The 16,465-nt window shown below is 40.2% G+C and overlaps 1 protein-coding gene across 1 annotated transcript in view; it reads right to left on the minus strand.

The window, feature by feature from the left end:
- Positions 1–14,396: 14,396 nt before the first annotated feature.
- Positions 14,397–16,465, minus strand: part of TXNDC16 (thioredoxin domain containing 16) — a 103,049-nt gene continuing 100,980 nt past the window's right edge. Inside the window, exon 22 of the mRNA XM_025296341.2 lies at positions 14,397–14,575. The gene's annotated coding sequence lies outside the window, so the exon portion shown is untranslated. The remainder of the gene's footprint in view (positions 14,576–16,465) is intronic.

Genomic DNA, 16,465 nt, shown 5'->3' on the forward strand with positions numbered 1-16,465 from the left:
GGCCTACCACTGGGTTCCGCAACCACAATGCTGTCAACACATCAGCCCACCACTTCACAGGCTTTTACTCCTCCTCACACTTTCCACTGATGCTTCAGAACTTGGTGAACATCAGTCCAGGTTTTCCTTCTTTCCTTCCCAAGTTCCTACAAACAGCAACTCAGAGAGAATCCAGCCCTTCCCTGGTCCTGTGGCCACATCTTGATTTAAGTCTTTCCATTGATCCTGTAAAAAACAAATCCTTATGTTTCATGATTTTTAGAGATTGTTGCTCTAATGAAAGGCCTCTCAAGAAGATGGACTTGCAGGTGAGAAACAAAGTTAATTATATCTTCTTGTGTGTGCTAAGTCGCTTCAGTCATATCTGACTCTTTGCAACCCCATGGATTGTAGCCCACCAGGCTCTTCTGTTCATGGGACTCTCCAGACAAAAAAAGTAGAGCGGGTTGCCATGCCCTCCTGCAGGGGATCTTCCTGACCCAGGGATCGAACCCACGTCTCCTAGGTCTCCAGCATTGGTAGGCAGGTTCTTTACCACTAGCACCACCTGGGAAGCCAGATGTTTATAAAACTATGGAGCTGGATAGAATATAGCTACTGGGAAGGGATATGTCCTGAAAAATCTTTATCATAAAGATGATATCTTCACAGCCTACAAAAATATACATTTGGCACATTTTGGGATATTCCCCTGTCATCAGTCAAAAATTACATGGAAATATTTGTAAAAAAAATTCAGATACCAGATACATGTAAACTTTGAGAAACTGGCTCATCATAACTGTAACCATGTAATCTTCAAGCTCTATTTTTAGCAGTGGAATATTTTCTAAGCACATTTACACCATCTTCCAACATATAAGATAAAAGTGGGACCATTCTGGTTGAAGCTCAGAAAGGGAGGAACAGAATGTCTCCTCTCCGAGCTTTACTCGTTCCCTTTGCTGGTCTCTGAGATAGATCCACGGGCCCCCTGATTCAGAATCACTGATCTAATTTATTCCAGTAGGCATTAATTGGAGAAGGCAATGGCAACCCACTCCAGTACTCTTGCCTGGAAAATCCCATGGACAGAGGAGCCTGGTAGGCTGCAGTCCATGGGGTCGCTAAGAGTCGGACACGACTGAGCGACTTCACTTTCACTTCCACGCATTGGAGAAGGAAATGGCAGCCCACTCCAGTGTTCTTGCCTGGAGAATCCCAGGGACGGTGGAGCCTGGTGGGCTTCCGTCTATGGGGTCGCACAGAGTTGGACATGACTGAAGCGACTTAGCAGCAGCAGCAGCAGGCATAAATAGTCCCACTTCATTATTAAGGGTGAGAGTAGCTATATTAGCCAGAATTCTCCAGAGAAATAGAGCCAACAGGATGTGTATGTGTCTGTATTCTAATTCACTTAGTCTGTGTGTATGTGTGTAATGTACAATGCATACAGAGGGAGAAAGAAGGGGAGAGAGATTTCTTTTAAGGAATTTGCTCATGTGATTGCAAGGGACTGGCAATCACTGAAATTCAGTCCCTGAAATTTGCAGAGTAGGCCAGCAGGCTGGAATTTCCAAAGTTTGCAGTCTGGAGTCTGAATGCAGTCTGGAGGAAGGACTTCTTCCTTCTTTCTTCAGGGACTTCAGTCTTTGCTTGTAAGGCCTTCAACTGGTTGTATGAAGCCCGTTCACATGATGGAGGGCAGACTGCTTTAGTCAATGTCTACTGATTTAAATATTAATACCTTCACAGCAAATAGCTAGTCTGATGTTTGACCAAACAACTGGCACCATAATCTAGTTAATTTGGCAAATACATTAACCATCACCGGAGCTGAAACAGATTGCACTGATTTTCCTAGGTACGACAGTAGTAAGAAAGGGCTGGGTGACCAGAGATGAAGAACAAACAGCTTGAAGTGCAAATGTGGCCAAAAATGGTTTTTTGAAATGAATACTGTAAATAAAGGTCTAGCAAGGACTGTATTGGGAAAGGCAGGGAAAAGCAGACCTAATTTTGATGAATTTGTGGTACAAATTTATATTTGTAAAAATACAAATTATAGAGTAGAAATTAGTCACCAAAATGCCACCAAAAACTGAAAACTTTTCATTAAAGATCTACTGACATTTGAGGTTATTACACCAGCAGTTTGGCGTTTCTTGTGTAACTGTGACCTATTTCTCAGCAACTGGTTCTTGTTACCAGGGATGTTAATGAAGGAAATGAAATTTTTGCCTATTGAAAACTGAGATCATACTTCTTCCCCAAAGGAATATTAGTTCTTCAATCTAAAAGAAAATAGTTCAGAAAGGAGAGGTTGAATGATAACCAATATAGATTGTTCATGTATTTAATCACTCAACAAGATTTTGGATCAAAGGAAGATGTGATCTCTTGCACTGCACAGTTCAGGTCTCAAAATGCAACCCACCCACAACCTCACCCCATCCTCCCACCCCACCAAACCCATTGCCAACCTGGACTACAGAAATTATTATGCTGGTAATATAATGTCATCAATTAGCCAGAGCTGTTGGATCAGGGCAGCCATTTTTATATCTACAACCTGGGAGGTACTATGGCGCAAAAGCTCTGGCCCCCAGAGAAGATGGTGCTGCTGCTGCTGAGTCGCTTCAGTCGTGTCTGACTCTGTGCGACCCCGTAGACGGCAGCCCACCAGGCTCCTCCGTCCTTGGGATTCTCCAGGCAAGAACACTGGAGTGGGTTGCCATGTCCTTCTCCAATGCATGAAAGTGGAAAGTGAAAGTGAAGTCGCTCAGTCGTGTCTGACTCTTCTCGACCCCATGGACTGCAGCCCACCAGGCTCCTCCGTCCATGGGAGTTTCCAGGCAAGAGAGTTGGAGTGGGTGCCATCGCCTTCTCCGAGAAGATGGTGAGTAAACAACAAATCTAATTCTCCCTTTGAGAAAGTATTCAATCCTAAAAAGAAAGTCAATTAAAAGCAGCTGGTAAGGGGAGCAAAGACTGAAAATCACAGAGACAAGCCAGAGGATAGGAATACAGAGACGACCAAGGCACGGAACACCATTTCACAATCTAGCCCAGGTGTTTGACAAGTAAAAGAGAAATACAGAACTACATGGGAAACACTGGCATCCAAGTTACACCCAGAGTGTAACATCACATGTTACATTATGGGAACACAGAGAAGGGACACTGAGGTGATTAAGGACGGCTTTCTGGAGGGCTCCTTGGACTTCCACTATTCGGGGGTGACATGATGGGTCCCCAAAGATAGAACTGGATCTTGAGGAATAGAAATCTCCTAGCTCTCAAACTACGTTGTGATCGCCATGGAGCCCAGATATGTGTCGTTGGCCATCTTTACATGACTTCTGGTTCTGTTGCTCTTACTTGGTCCTCATGAGGCCCTAGATGCCTCTTTTCCTTACTCTTTTCCCCTGTGTATTTAAAGTAAGACTCTCTTATTTGAGACAATCAAGAGAGTCAGTATTACTTGTAACCTGAAGACCAAACATGCCACTTTTGGTTAACTTGTATAAAGAAGCTTTGCAAGTTGAGGCCAGAGGTTTGGTTCATGATAAATCATAGTGTCCTTAAAATTGAAATTTCTCAAATGCAAAAAAATGCAAAAAAAAGACATACTTCATTTAATTTTTATTGTAAAGCCCGAAAGATTTTACTTATACTATTGTGACTGAAGTATACAGTCAGATCAAGGGTATTTATAATCTCCTTTCCAATTAGGGATTGGAAACCATAAAGTCCAAGAATCAAAATGAATGGCTTAATTTGTTCAAACTATTTTTCAAGTGTTAAAGTTATCCACAGAACACTGAATCAAAATGAAAATTAAACACACACACGCACTTAATGAAAATAAGAGTTACATATATATTTTCAAACCTGTTTTTAATTGACATTTTCTTTGGCTCAACCTCTCCTTCTAGTTGGATTTCCTTAGTTGTCAGACTGCTACAGGATATAAAAGAAACAAAATATAGACAACTACTGGAAAATGGACAGAAATTTATTCCCATTTATAAATTAATTGGGCCATCAATTACAGTAATTTTACCAACAGTAGTGTTAGTACTATTGGTTGTACAAAATTATTTGTGAATGGCATCTTATAAGAGATAAAATTACTGAGTTAAAAATTTTAAAAAATCATTCTTTATAATTTTGAGAAGGCTCAGTTACCACACAGAGTGTAACATGCTGCTGCTGCTGCTAAGTTGCTTCAGTCGTGTCCAACTCTATGTGACCTCACAGACTCAGAGCCCACCAGGCTCCCCCGTCCCTGGGATTCTCCAGGCAAGAACACTGGAGTGGGTTGCCATTTCCTTCTCCAATGCATGAAAGTGAAAAGTGAAAGTGAAGTCGCTCAGTCGTGTCCGACTCTTAGCGACCCCATGGACTGCAGCCCACCAGGCTCCTCCGTCCATAGGATTCTCTAGGCAAGAGCACTGGAGTGGGGTGCCATTGCCTTCTCCGACGAGCATAACATACATAACGCAAATATATGCAAATTAGAATTAACTTGAAAAGGCTGAACCTAAAATATCAATAAAGTTTTGCTTTCAGCACAAAATTAGAAATAAAGTAAATCTATTTTTTAATCTTGAAGAGTTATAATTTTCAGTTGGAGAGGGATGAATAAGTTACCAAATGTGTTTTTGTAATTGGCATATGCCTTGGCCACTTTCACTTGTAAACACTGTCAGTCCTATGGGAGCAACTGGATATGAAATATGCAAGTTTTGAATTCTGCCAAGTCTTCAGGAACACATTACTCATAAAGTAAAATTGTGCTTTCTCTGCTCTAGTCATATGCCTGTACCATTCATGTCGATTATGTTTCTTTAGTTTCTGACTGGCATCTGAATCTTAAGAGGCAGAAAACAAAGTCATGAATTTAAGTCTCGAGGTGTTAAGTTGTGATGGTTAATTTTATGTTCCAACTTGACTGGGCTAACGGGGATGCCCAGATAGCTGGTAAAACATTTTATCTGGATGTGTCTGTAAGAGGGTCTCCAGAAGAGATTAGCAGCTGAATTGGTGAACTGAGTAAAGCACGTGGTCCTCCCCAGTGTGGGTGGGCACCATCCAATTTGTTGAGAGTCTGAATAGATTAAAAAAAAGGTAGAGGAAGAACACACTCTCTTCCTGAGTGAAGACTTTCATCTTCTCCTGGCCTCATACATTGGTATTCCTGTTTCTCAGGCTTTTGGACTCAGGTTGAGATTTATCTCATCAGCTCCCCTATTCTTAGACCTTTGCATGTGGACAACTGTCCTGATTCTCCAGCCCATAGATTGCAGATCAAGGGACTTCTGGGCTTCCACAATTGCTTAAACAATTCCTATAGCAAATCTACTCTTCAGTAGATAGATAGATCGATCCTATTGGTTCTGTGTCTCTGGAGAATCCTGATACATAAGTGATGCTTAGAAAATCTGAAATGTATAGCTAATTGTATACAGTCATCTTCTAAGCTTTTAGTTCATTAAATGTTGCCATTTTTACATTATGAAATCCTTTGACAGTCTAAAGAAAGATTATTGATCTATCCCTCAGAAAAGTGCCTATGTCCACCTGTACACTTGCTTGTGCCTACATGAATCATAGGCCTGAAGTAAAGGCTCTCTTTTCTATACAATATTTATAAAAGGACGTCCACAGGAGTAAGTACGCACCTTCTACCACAGCCGCCGCTGCCACAGTTCAGCAGTTTGTAGCGTACCACATGCATGTGTATGTTGCATGTGGTCCTGAGTTCAAATTACTTTTCAATATTTTCCCTTCAACCCTCTGAAAGGCCCTGGGATTTCTATTTGTATTCAAGATCAAAGAATTTTAGACCATTAGACTAAAGATGAAACAAGATGCCTGGTGTTACAAATACTTACAAATATTATTTTTGGTAACCATTAGAAAACAGAAATGACAAACAAAACAAGATAAAACCCAAAACAGAACAAACTACTCAGTGTGCTAAATTTCATACAATAAAAGTAAAGCATGAATGAGCTAATTATGGGCATTTTTTTCTGTTAAAATAGGTTCTTAAATCAGTTTCTACCAGAAACACACATACAGGCATATATATATGTATATGTATATACACACACACACAGATACATATACAGGCATACATAGTCAAGCTCTGAAATTGCATAAACATATCCAGAGTGTATAAATTTTCATTTAGAATGCAATTCTTAATTTTTTAAGTTACAAAATGATTTATTTAACTGAAGTTTTGTTTATTCAACTGCCTACCATATGAAATATGTATATATGAAATGATTATCCATTCAGAAAATATAAATAATGAGTTGAAATTATCATCAAAATAAGAGAAATCTCTATTTTTAAAATGACTCTTGAAAGCTATAAAAATCATTATTTTCTCTCGTAGGCAAAAAGCTAAAGACAATTCTCAAGGGGAAGAACAACCATTCAAAGACCCTGAACTATCAGATTTCCAGTTCTGTTAGTGGGGATGAAAAACAGCCATTTGATGAAGTTAAGATTAGAGCAAGTGTTAACAAAATAAAGTCAGCTACATACTTTTTAAAAATTCTGATACCATTAAGGGAGCAAGGGAATTACTAGAAATAACTCTGAAATTCTTTCCCACCAATACTGAATTTAAATTCTTTTTACAGCATCTGTCTGTTAATAACTATGAGAAGGAAGAGTGAAACAAACAAACAAAAAAAACAAGTTCCTGTATGATACGTATTGCTTTGTTTCTGGTTCCATTATGAACAAATATTTTTTTTTTTTTAATTTTATGTCATTGGGCTTCCCTGGTGGCTCAGTGGTAAAGAGTCTGCCTGCCAATGCAGGAGACATGGGCTAAATCCCTGATCTGGGGAGACTCCACACGCCACGGGGCAACTAAGTCCATGCGCCACAACTATTGAGCCTGCGCTCTAGGGCCCGGGAACTACAACTACTGAGCCCATGTGCCCTGGAGACCCACGCTCAGCAAGAAGAGGATGCTACCTCTTCTACCACATGGAGCTGTGGTACCATATGGTGCCACAAGGAGCAGCCCGTGCACCGCAACTAGAGAGTAGCCCCAGCTGGCTGTAACTACAGAAAAGTCCACACAACAAAGAAGACCTGGCAGAGACAGAAATAAATAAAATTATAAAAGAATTTTTAATGTTCTCAATGTTAATGCAAAAAAGCAAAATGGCTATCTGGGGAGGCCTTACAAATAGCTGTGAAAAGAAGAGAAGCGAAAAGCAAAGGAGAAAAGGAAAGTTATAAGCATCTGAATGCAGAGTTCCAAAGAATAGCAAGAAGACATAAGAAGCCTTCTTCAGCGATTAGTGCAAAGAAATAGAGGAAAATAACAGAATGGGAAAGACTAGCAATCTCTTCAAGAAAATTAGAGATACCAAGGGAACATTTCATGCAAAGATGGGCTCGATAAAGGACAGAAATGGTATGGACCTAACAGAAGCAGAAGATATTAAGAAGAGATGGCAAGAATACACAGAAGAACTGTACAAAAAAGATCTTCATGACCCAGATAATCACGATGGTGTGATCACTGACCTAGAGCCAGACATCCTGGAATGTGAAGTCAAGTGGGCCTTAGAAAGCATCACTACGAACAAAGCTAGTGGAGGTGATGGAATTCCAGTGGAGCTATTTCAAATCCTGAAAGATGATGCTGTGAAAGTGCTGCACTCAATATGCCAGCAAATTTGGAAAACACAGCAGTGGCCACAGGACTGGAAAAGGTCAGTTTTCATTCCAATCCCAAAGAAAGGCAATGCCAAAGAATGCTCAAACTACCACACAATTGCACTCATCTCACATGCTAGTAAAGTAATGCTCAAAATTCTCCAAGCCAGGCTTCAGCAATATGTGAACCGTGAACTTCCTGATGTTCAAGCTGGCTTTAGAAACAGCAGAGGAACCAGAGATCAAATTGCCAACATCTGCTGGATCATGGAAAAAGCAAGAGAGTTCCAGAAAAACATCTATTTCTGCTTTATTGACTATGCCAAAGCCTTTGACTGTGTGGATCACAAGAAACTGTGGAAAATTCTGAAAGAGATGGGAATACCAGACCACCTGATCTGCCTCTTGAGAAATTTGTATGCAGGTCAGGAAGCAACAGTTAGAACTGGACATGGAACAACAGACTGGTTCCAGATAGGAAAAGGAGTTTGTCAAGGCTGTATATTATCACCCTGCTTATTTAACTTATATGCAGAGTACATAATGAGAAACACTGGACTGGAAGAAACACAAGTTGGAATCAAGATTGCCAGGAGAAATATCAATAACCTCACATATGCAGATGACACCACCCTTATGGCAGAAAGTGAAGAGGAACTAAAAAGCCTCTTGATGAAAGTGAAAGTGGAGAGTGAAAAAGTTGGCTTAAAGCTCAACATTCAGAAAACGAAGATCATGGCATCCGGTCCCATCACTTCATGGGAAATAGATGGAGAAACAGTGGAAACAGTGTCAGACTTTATTTTTTTGGGCTCCAAAAGCACTGCAGATGGTGACTGCAGCCATGAAATTAAAAGATGCTTACTCCTTGGAAGGAAAGTTATGACCAACCTAGATAGCATATTAAAAAGCAGAGACATTACTTTGCCAACAAAGGTCCATCTAGTCAAGGCTATGGTTTTTCCTGTGGTCATGTATGGATGTGAGAGTTGGACTGTGAAGATAGCTGAGCACCGAAGAATTGATGCTTTTGAACTGTGGTGTTGGAGAAGACTCTTGAGAGTCCCTTGGACTACAAGGAGATCCAACCAGTCCATTCTGAAGGAGATCGCCCCTGGGATTTCTTTGGAAGGAATGATGCTAAAACTGAAACTCCAGTACTGTGGCCACCTCATCCAAAGAGTTGACTCATTGGAAAAGACTCTGATGCTGGGAGGGATTGGGGGCAGGAGGAGAAGGGGACGACAGAGGATGAGATGGCTGGATGGCATCACTGACTCGATGGACGTGAGTCTGAGTGAACTCCGGGAGTTGGTGATGGACAGGGAGGCCTGGCGTGCTGCGATTCATGGGGTCGCAAAGAGTTGGACACGACTGAGCGACTGAACTGAATGTTAACATACTGTATCTTAAATGTTTATAATAATTGCATTTGAGGTGATTTCTAGAGACTTAGAAAAGAACAATCATGCAGTTTATAGGTTTTGCATTTACCTTTAGAAAGGCAAATAATCTCTCGTGTTCTTATAAGAAAATGACCGCTGTGGATTCTTGGGTTCCTGCTCATGCTATACAAGATTACTTTGTCTTAGGAAAGACAAATTATGATCAGACAGTTTTTGAAGCAGAGCACAATCAAATTCCTTCCATGGACTGTGGGAAGTGATTCAGGATGTATTAAAACATTCAGACTGAAGATGTTTAGGTACTAGTTGTCTCTTTAATGTTTTCCTGAAGCTAAGCTCAGATTTATCCAAGACATAAGAGGCGTGAGAGGCCTAATTTGGGTCTTGGCATATGAAAAGGCCTCTGGAAAAGAAATGGAAAGAAGACATAACCTCTGAGGAAACCTGGAAAACTATGAAATAATGACTGGATGTGACAACCTCTATGCTGGGGCTTCCCTGATAGCTCAGTTGGTAAAGAATCTGCCTGCAATGCAGGAGAGCCCAGTTCAATTCCTGGGTTGGGAAGATCCCCTGGAGAAGGAATAGGCTACCCACTCCAGTATTCTTGGGCTTCCCTTGTGGTTCAGCTGGTAAAGAATCTGCCTGTAATGCGGGAGACCTGGTTTCAATCCCTGGGTTGGGAAGAACTCCTGGGGAAAGGAAAGGCTACCCACTCCAGTATTCTGGGCTGGAGAATTCAATGGACTGTATAGTCCATGGGGTCCCAAAGAATTGGACACGACCGAGCAACTTTCTTTCTTTCTCTATGAAAGGGGGCTTTATTGGAGGGAATGCATCAATCCAGTGCATAGATTATCAATGATTAAAAATAACAAAATAAACTTCTAGAAGTCCTTTATAGCTGTGAAAAAAAAAATACATTTGATGAAATACATTACGACTATAAGCACTTACAAGCAGAAAGTGCTTGTAGTATACTTAAGACAGCATTATCTGAAACAAAAATTCTCAACCAACAGTTGATAAGTAGCAGCCAAGGAAATTTTCTAAATTTTATTCTCTACAAAATCCATTTAAAAATCTTGCCTCAGGCTGAAATTTTGTCTTCTGAATAATAAAAATTTGGAAAGTCCCAGTGTCAGCTCTCCAAGAAGAAATCTCATGGTCACAGCTCTGTGGTTTTGACGACAAAAACACAGGAAGGCAACATTACATTCCATCCGCATCACAGAATGGAGTGAAGGTTGCATTTCCTAGGCCTTCTTTTCTTCTCCTAGAGTCTATTCTCCTCTTGTGGGTTCTTCTTTGTGCTGCTATTTATTATAGACAGTGTTTGACAGAAAACTTTAATTCACAGGTTCCAATTCCTTCTCCCACACACTCACTACGCATCTGAAGTACTATCCTTTACTTCCTTGAACCATAGTTTCATCATTTGTAATACAAAACTGGAAATACCTACCACTCAGGTCTTCCTTCCTAGTGCTTCACTATAATTCATCTTCTAAAACATGCAGGATCTTTTCCCCATATAAATACCTAGGAATTACTTTGGCTTGAAGGCAACTATTTTTTCAATTATTTGTTTTCAATTTTCCAACTTATCATGGATTTTTTTTCCACTGTGGCTTTTGAAAAGATACAAGGAACCAGCTCACTATTTCTTTTGTCTCATTTCCCCATATTTCTTATTTTTTTTATGCATAGAAATAAATATCACATGCATACTAACTAACCTGTCTGTCCTCTTCCCCCACCATCCTATAAAATGTTACCAATCTGAAGATTTCTGTCTTCATTGACTGTCACTCCATCTTCACTGCTGAAAATTCTTTGAAGGAAAATTGCTCTAAGATGTATCTTTTTACCATCGATCCACATCCATCTGCATGCATTCCCATAATCTCTGCTGCTTACCTACTTCTTCCACCTGACTTGTGATCTTTGGGGAAATCTGTCGACCTACAGTCAGCATTTCTAGCATGAGTTCTGGTTCCATTCCTTAAGGGCTCTAGAAAAGTCCTCTTAAGCAGGAGTTCCCAACTAGGTTCACTATCAGCATCGTTCAGGCAGCTTTTTAACTGTTAAATCAGAGTCTTGGAGTTTGAGTGGGAGAGTAAACACAGGAGTCTATTTTACGAAAAGCTCCTGTAGGTGATGCAAATGAAGACTTACATTTGAGATTTATTTGCCAGAACCTCTCAGTTATTTTCCTAGCTTATAAAATGCCAAGTCTTATTTTACAGTGATATTATGAAGGTTAAACAGGCAATATATGGGAAAAGAGTGTTATAAATTAGAAAACTGAATATAATTATGAGTCAATATTTTGTGGGTTTTAGAGAGGATTAAGTTCAGTATTAATCACTTCGGCAACAAGCATCATACACAGAACATTAGAAACGATCAGTACTGATGATCTTTTGATATTCTCACAGTATAAAATCTCAGGGTGGGCCAGGATACTATTTTAAAAATGCATAAAGAGGGTTTCTTTTTAAAATTTATTTATTTTTAGTTGGAGGACAATTGATTTACAATATCGTGTATGATTTCACCATATATCAACATGAATCAGCCATAAGTATATGTATATCCCCTCCCTCTTGAACCTCCCTTCCACTTCCCACCCCGTCTTACCCCTCTAGGTTGTCACAGAGTACTGACTTTGAGCTCCTTGTGTCATAGAGCAGATTTCCACTGGCTATCTCATTTTACATTTGGTTATGTATATGTTTCAGTGTTACTATCTCAATTCACCATAACTTCTCCTTTCAGTGTATCTTCCCCACACCTGCCATGGCCACAAGTCACAAGTCTCTGTATCTCCACTGCTGCACTACAGATAGGTTCATCAGTACCATCTTTCCAGATCCCATATCTATGTGTTAATATATGGTATTTGCTTTTCTGACTTACTTAACTCTGTATAGTAGGCTCTAGGTTCATCCACTTTATTAGAACTGAGTCAAATGTGCTCCTTTTTATGGCTGATGGGCTGCCGTCTATGGGGTCACACAGAGTTGGACACGACTGAAGTGACTTAGGAGGAGAAATGTTCCACTGAGAAAAGGGAACCCCCTTGCACTGTTAGTGGGAATGCAAACTGATACAGCCACTATGGAGAAGAGTATGAAGATTCTTTAAAAACTAGGAATAAAGTTATCATATGACCCAACAATCCCACTACTGGACATATACCCTGAGGAAACCATAATTGAAAAAGACACGTATACACCAATGTTCATCACAGCACTGTGGTATGTATACACATAAAGGGGTTTTAAAACCAGTAAATGAATACTTTTACTGCAATTTAAAGTTTAAAAAAAAAATCTAAAAATAAAATTCACTCTTTCTGACTTGAATTATATTGACTTCATTATGAGAATTTGCTTTTCAAAGTCCTGGTCTTCTAGGAAACTAGAGAAATACTGGAACACTTTGAAGCCAAAATAAAGAAAGAAAATTAATGTGCAAATATTAGTCTCTGTTCTCCCCATACTTTCGTCACTTCCTGGAATTGTAATAACTGAGATGCCGAGAGGTTTACTAACTCACTCTCCATTTTGTGCATTTTCTATTGCAGGGGAGTAAATTGTACTGTAATAGCCTGGAAAAATTACTGTAGGAAATGACTTCAGGCCTACAGAGTTTCTAATTCATTATAATTTCCAGGATAAAACATTCACCTACAACTTTTAAATCCTCAGAGGCTTTAATCTACTTAAGCTAATGCAAGCAAACAGACTGGCAGAAAGGGACTATTACTCTAAAATAATTGTAACTATCTTTTCAGGAAGACCATGCGGCTTTGCACTCAACCCATCATTGATGTTTTAACTTTTTCCTTTCATTAAAATAGAAATATTTAAAGTTTACTTTTTCACTCTTAGAGGGAAAAATCACCTAATAAGCTTGTAACTTAAATCTATAACCTATGATCCAGAGTTCAAGCTCATTAGTTCAACATCAATTTGTAGTACCTGGCTCCTGTTCCTCTCTGGCCTCCTGGACTCCATTTCACCAAATACCTTTCTCTCTGTATGGAATTCCTTCTCTTGTTTCATACACCAGTTGTATAATGAGCTGGCTTATGCTGAAATGACCTGGTGTGTGCAGCAGGAAAAATACCATGGACATCCTGTCATCACATGCTCTTTCATCTCCTTGGAAATTCCCTTAGCAACTTCTACTTATACTCAAAATTCAGCCCAAGTATCATCTCCCCTAGAAAGCTGTCTGGCCCTTAGCTTGTTTAGCTGCCCTGGATCCCCTGGGATTCCCTATCATCCTAGGCACCCCTCAGCCCTAGCACTCGTAAGGCAACAGGCGAAAATGGTTTCCATATCTCCCGCACACACTGGATGCTAAGGTCTTTCAGGTAAAGGACAATGCCTGATTTCACTTTATATCCATAGTATTTGGCTTAGGGTCTGGCACTTATGGGCACCACAGATGGCTGAATGAATGAATAACGTGATCTAAAGATATGTTGTATGAAACTTCAGAATCAATTATGCCATGTGCAAGTGTTGCAATTACTGCATATTTTCTAATTTTTTGTGTAGCCAGCTTATCTTTTTTTTAGGTGGGAGGAGGTGGACTCCACTTCTCTGATAAGCAAGTAGGCAATCCATTCACCTTGGATGATATTCCTTGTTCTTTAGAGAGTCATTTGAATGCTTCTTATTTGTTAAGCAAGTGTAAGCCAGGATCCCCTCGCTACAGAAAAGAGCACATGAAGTCCACTCCCCCTGGGTAGGCAAAATTCAAGAAAGGGTGGACTTATGTGCATAAGGATGTCTTATGCAAATAAGACTCTGAGAGGTCTTCCCAGTGGGCCAGAGTGACCCTCAACCATGCTCAGGAGCAGGGAAGATGGGAAGGAAGAGTCCCCAAAACAAACCTTTGAGGGTAGAAAGTTATGATAATTTTTGACTGAATGCATAACTGAACTGATAGAGAACAGCAACAGAGATCCTGAGTCTCAAGAGATGGCAGATGTCAGAACTGCCTCAACCCTGCCTCAGGGGGCACTGGCACCCTGGGCAGGTAGCTATGTATGAACCAAGGGAGCTGGTCATTAAGAGATGTAACAACTTGGGGGATCCAGGCCTTCCCTGGAGAAGGCAATGGCACCCCACTCCAGTACTCTTGCCTGGAAAATCCCATGGATGGAGGAGCCTGGTGGGCTGCAGTCCATGGGGTCGCTAGGAATCAGACACGACTGAGCGACTTCACTTTCACTTTTCACTTTCATGCATTGGAGAAGGAAATGGCAACCCACTCCAGTGTTCTTGCCTGGAGAATCCCAGGGACGGCGGAGCCTGGTGGGTTGCCGTCTATGGGGTCACACAGAGTCGGACACGACTGAAGCGACTTAGCAGCAGCAGCAGCAGCAGGCCTTCCCTTGGTATGGAGCTTCTCATTGGAGAGCTTGTGAGTCATCTTCACTGCTATGACTCGGGTGTGTCTTCAGACCAGCACTAAGAAGAAAAAAAGCAGCAGACCAGTTATAATCCACCCCCTCATCTCCCACTTGCCCTCCTTGTGCCAGAGACTATGAGTTGGTTGCACTATTTTCCATTGCTGTTTCCCAATAAGAGATTGGGAAACCAAATACATGACTTACTTCCCAGCTCTTTTGTAGGTAGGAGTAGCTCTGGTCCAAGCATGATACACAAACAGAAGTCTCCCAGGACTTCTGATTACCCCTTTGGTTTTCCATATAAAATGGGGAAAGACCCATCTGGCGCCACCCTCCCTCCTTTTTTCCTGCCTTAAATACATTGCTGGACACTTGAGCCTCAGCAAGCGCCTTGCAGAAAAGGGGAAACAAGCCATTACAATATGGATAGCAAAGCAAAAACCAGAACCTAGTGCTACCATGGAACTGCTGTATCTGCAGACTTCTCAACAGGTAAACAAAACCCTACATATTTAAGCTACTGTCAGGTTACCTGTTATGTGCAGTTAAAGCATTCGTAGTTGGTACGACACTCACTCCCCCAGTAGTATTCATCAGACACTAGCACAAGCGATACCTAGACATACGGGGGATGCTGCCCTGAACAGGACATCTGGATGTGTGCTACTCAGTACAGAATGATGCTCTTAGGCCTTGTACTCTGGGATGCCTGGGGAGACACTGTAGGTATAATTATGCTAATTTTTAAAGTTCAGGTTGGAAGAGCAAACTCCAATTCTAAGGCAAATATGGAGTATATTTATGATCAAATGATTCTTCTACAACCTCTATTTCCAGACCTCTGTGTGAACACTAAATATGGATTTAACCAGAGAGTGAAAGAAATATTTTTCTAATGTTATATACGGAAAGGAAAAGTAAATTGAATGAGAAGCATGTTCTAACACAGGCATCTCAAACTCTAAAAATGAGAAGTGAAATATTTAGGTCAAATACAAACCAAATTATTAGTAGTGGTTAACACTTGGTTCTGTAATTAGAGTCAGAGGAAAGTGAGACAACTATTATGCTTTTTTAGATTTCCTTATTCTTTGAATTTTTGTTTTAAGAATGTATTACTTTGCTAATAGGAAAAAGTTTCTGATAAAACCACCTTTAAGAAGGTTGTTATCAAATGCTCTCTATGCATTCTCCCATTTAATCCACAACACTATGTGATGAGCAGTATGTTCAATAAAGAAACTAAGATGTAAAAACTTAAAGTAACTTCACAACACCATACAGCTAGCTATTGAAAGAATAAGGACTTGAAGACTCTCCAGTCCAAATCAGCCCATACTCTAAGTACAGGGCAATACCGCCTCTCCCAGATGTTTCTGGATATGTAGATATTCTTAATTCTTTTTACCAAACCTGAATAAGAAACATGTTCTAACATAGGCATCTCAAAAACTAAAAATAAGAAGTGAAATATTTCGGTCAAATACAAAACAAATTGTTAGTAATAACAACTGAATGGTGCTTTCCTTAGACTCTTTTTAAGGAAACTGTCTTCCACTAACTTCCTCCCCTCTCTCCTTCCCTCGAATATAATTATCTTTAGAAACAAGAATGATCCTACCTTGTTTCAGTGTCTCACTAGGAATTACTTACTATTCACACTTGTCAAGACCATCTAAAGCTGATGCATCCTTAGAGTTCCACTCTGGTAACTTTGGGGAAGGGATTTAAATGCATTGGTTGCTCTTAGTATAAGAAACCATGCACTCAGGAGGAGTTTCATGGCACAAAGAATTGGTAGCAGGTTATGTTGTTTCTCTGGCCAGGAAATATGTTTAAATGAGAGTAAAATTAGTTTTTCAGAAACAGACTTTGTAACTATTATAAACTATCTACGTAAGAAAGAAAATTAGGACTGCACCTAAGGTCAGAGGAAATGAGTACTTTA

This window comes from Bubalus bubalis, chromosome 11 (genome assembly GCF_019923935.1).
Source record: "Bubalus bubalis isolate 160015118507 breed Murrah chromosome 11, NDDB_SH_1, whole genome shotgun sequence".
Taxonomy (NCBI): Eukaryota; Metazoa; Chordata; class Mammalia; order Artiodactyla; family Bovidae; genus Bubalus; species Bubalus bubalis.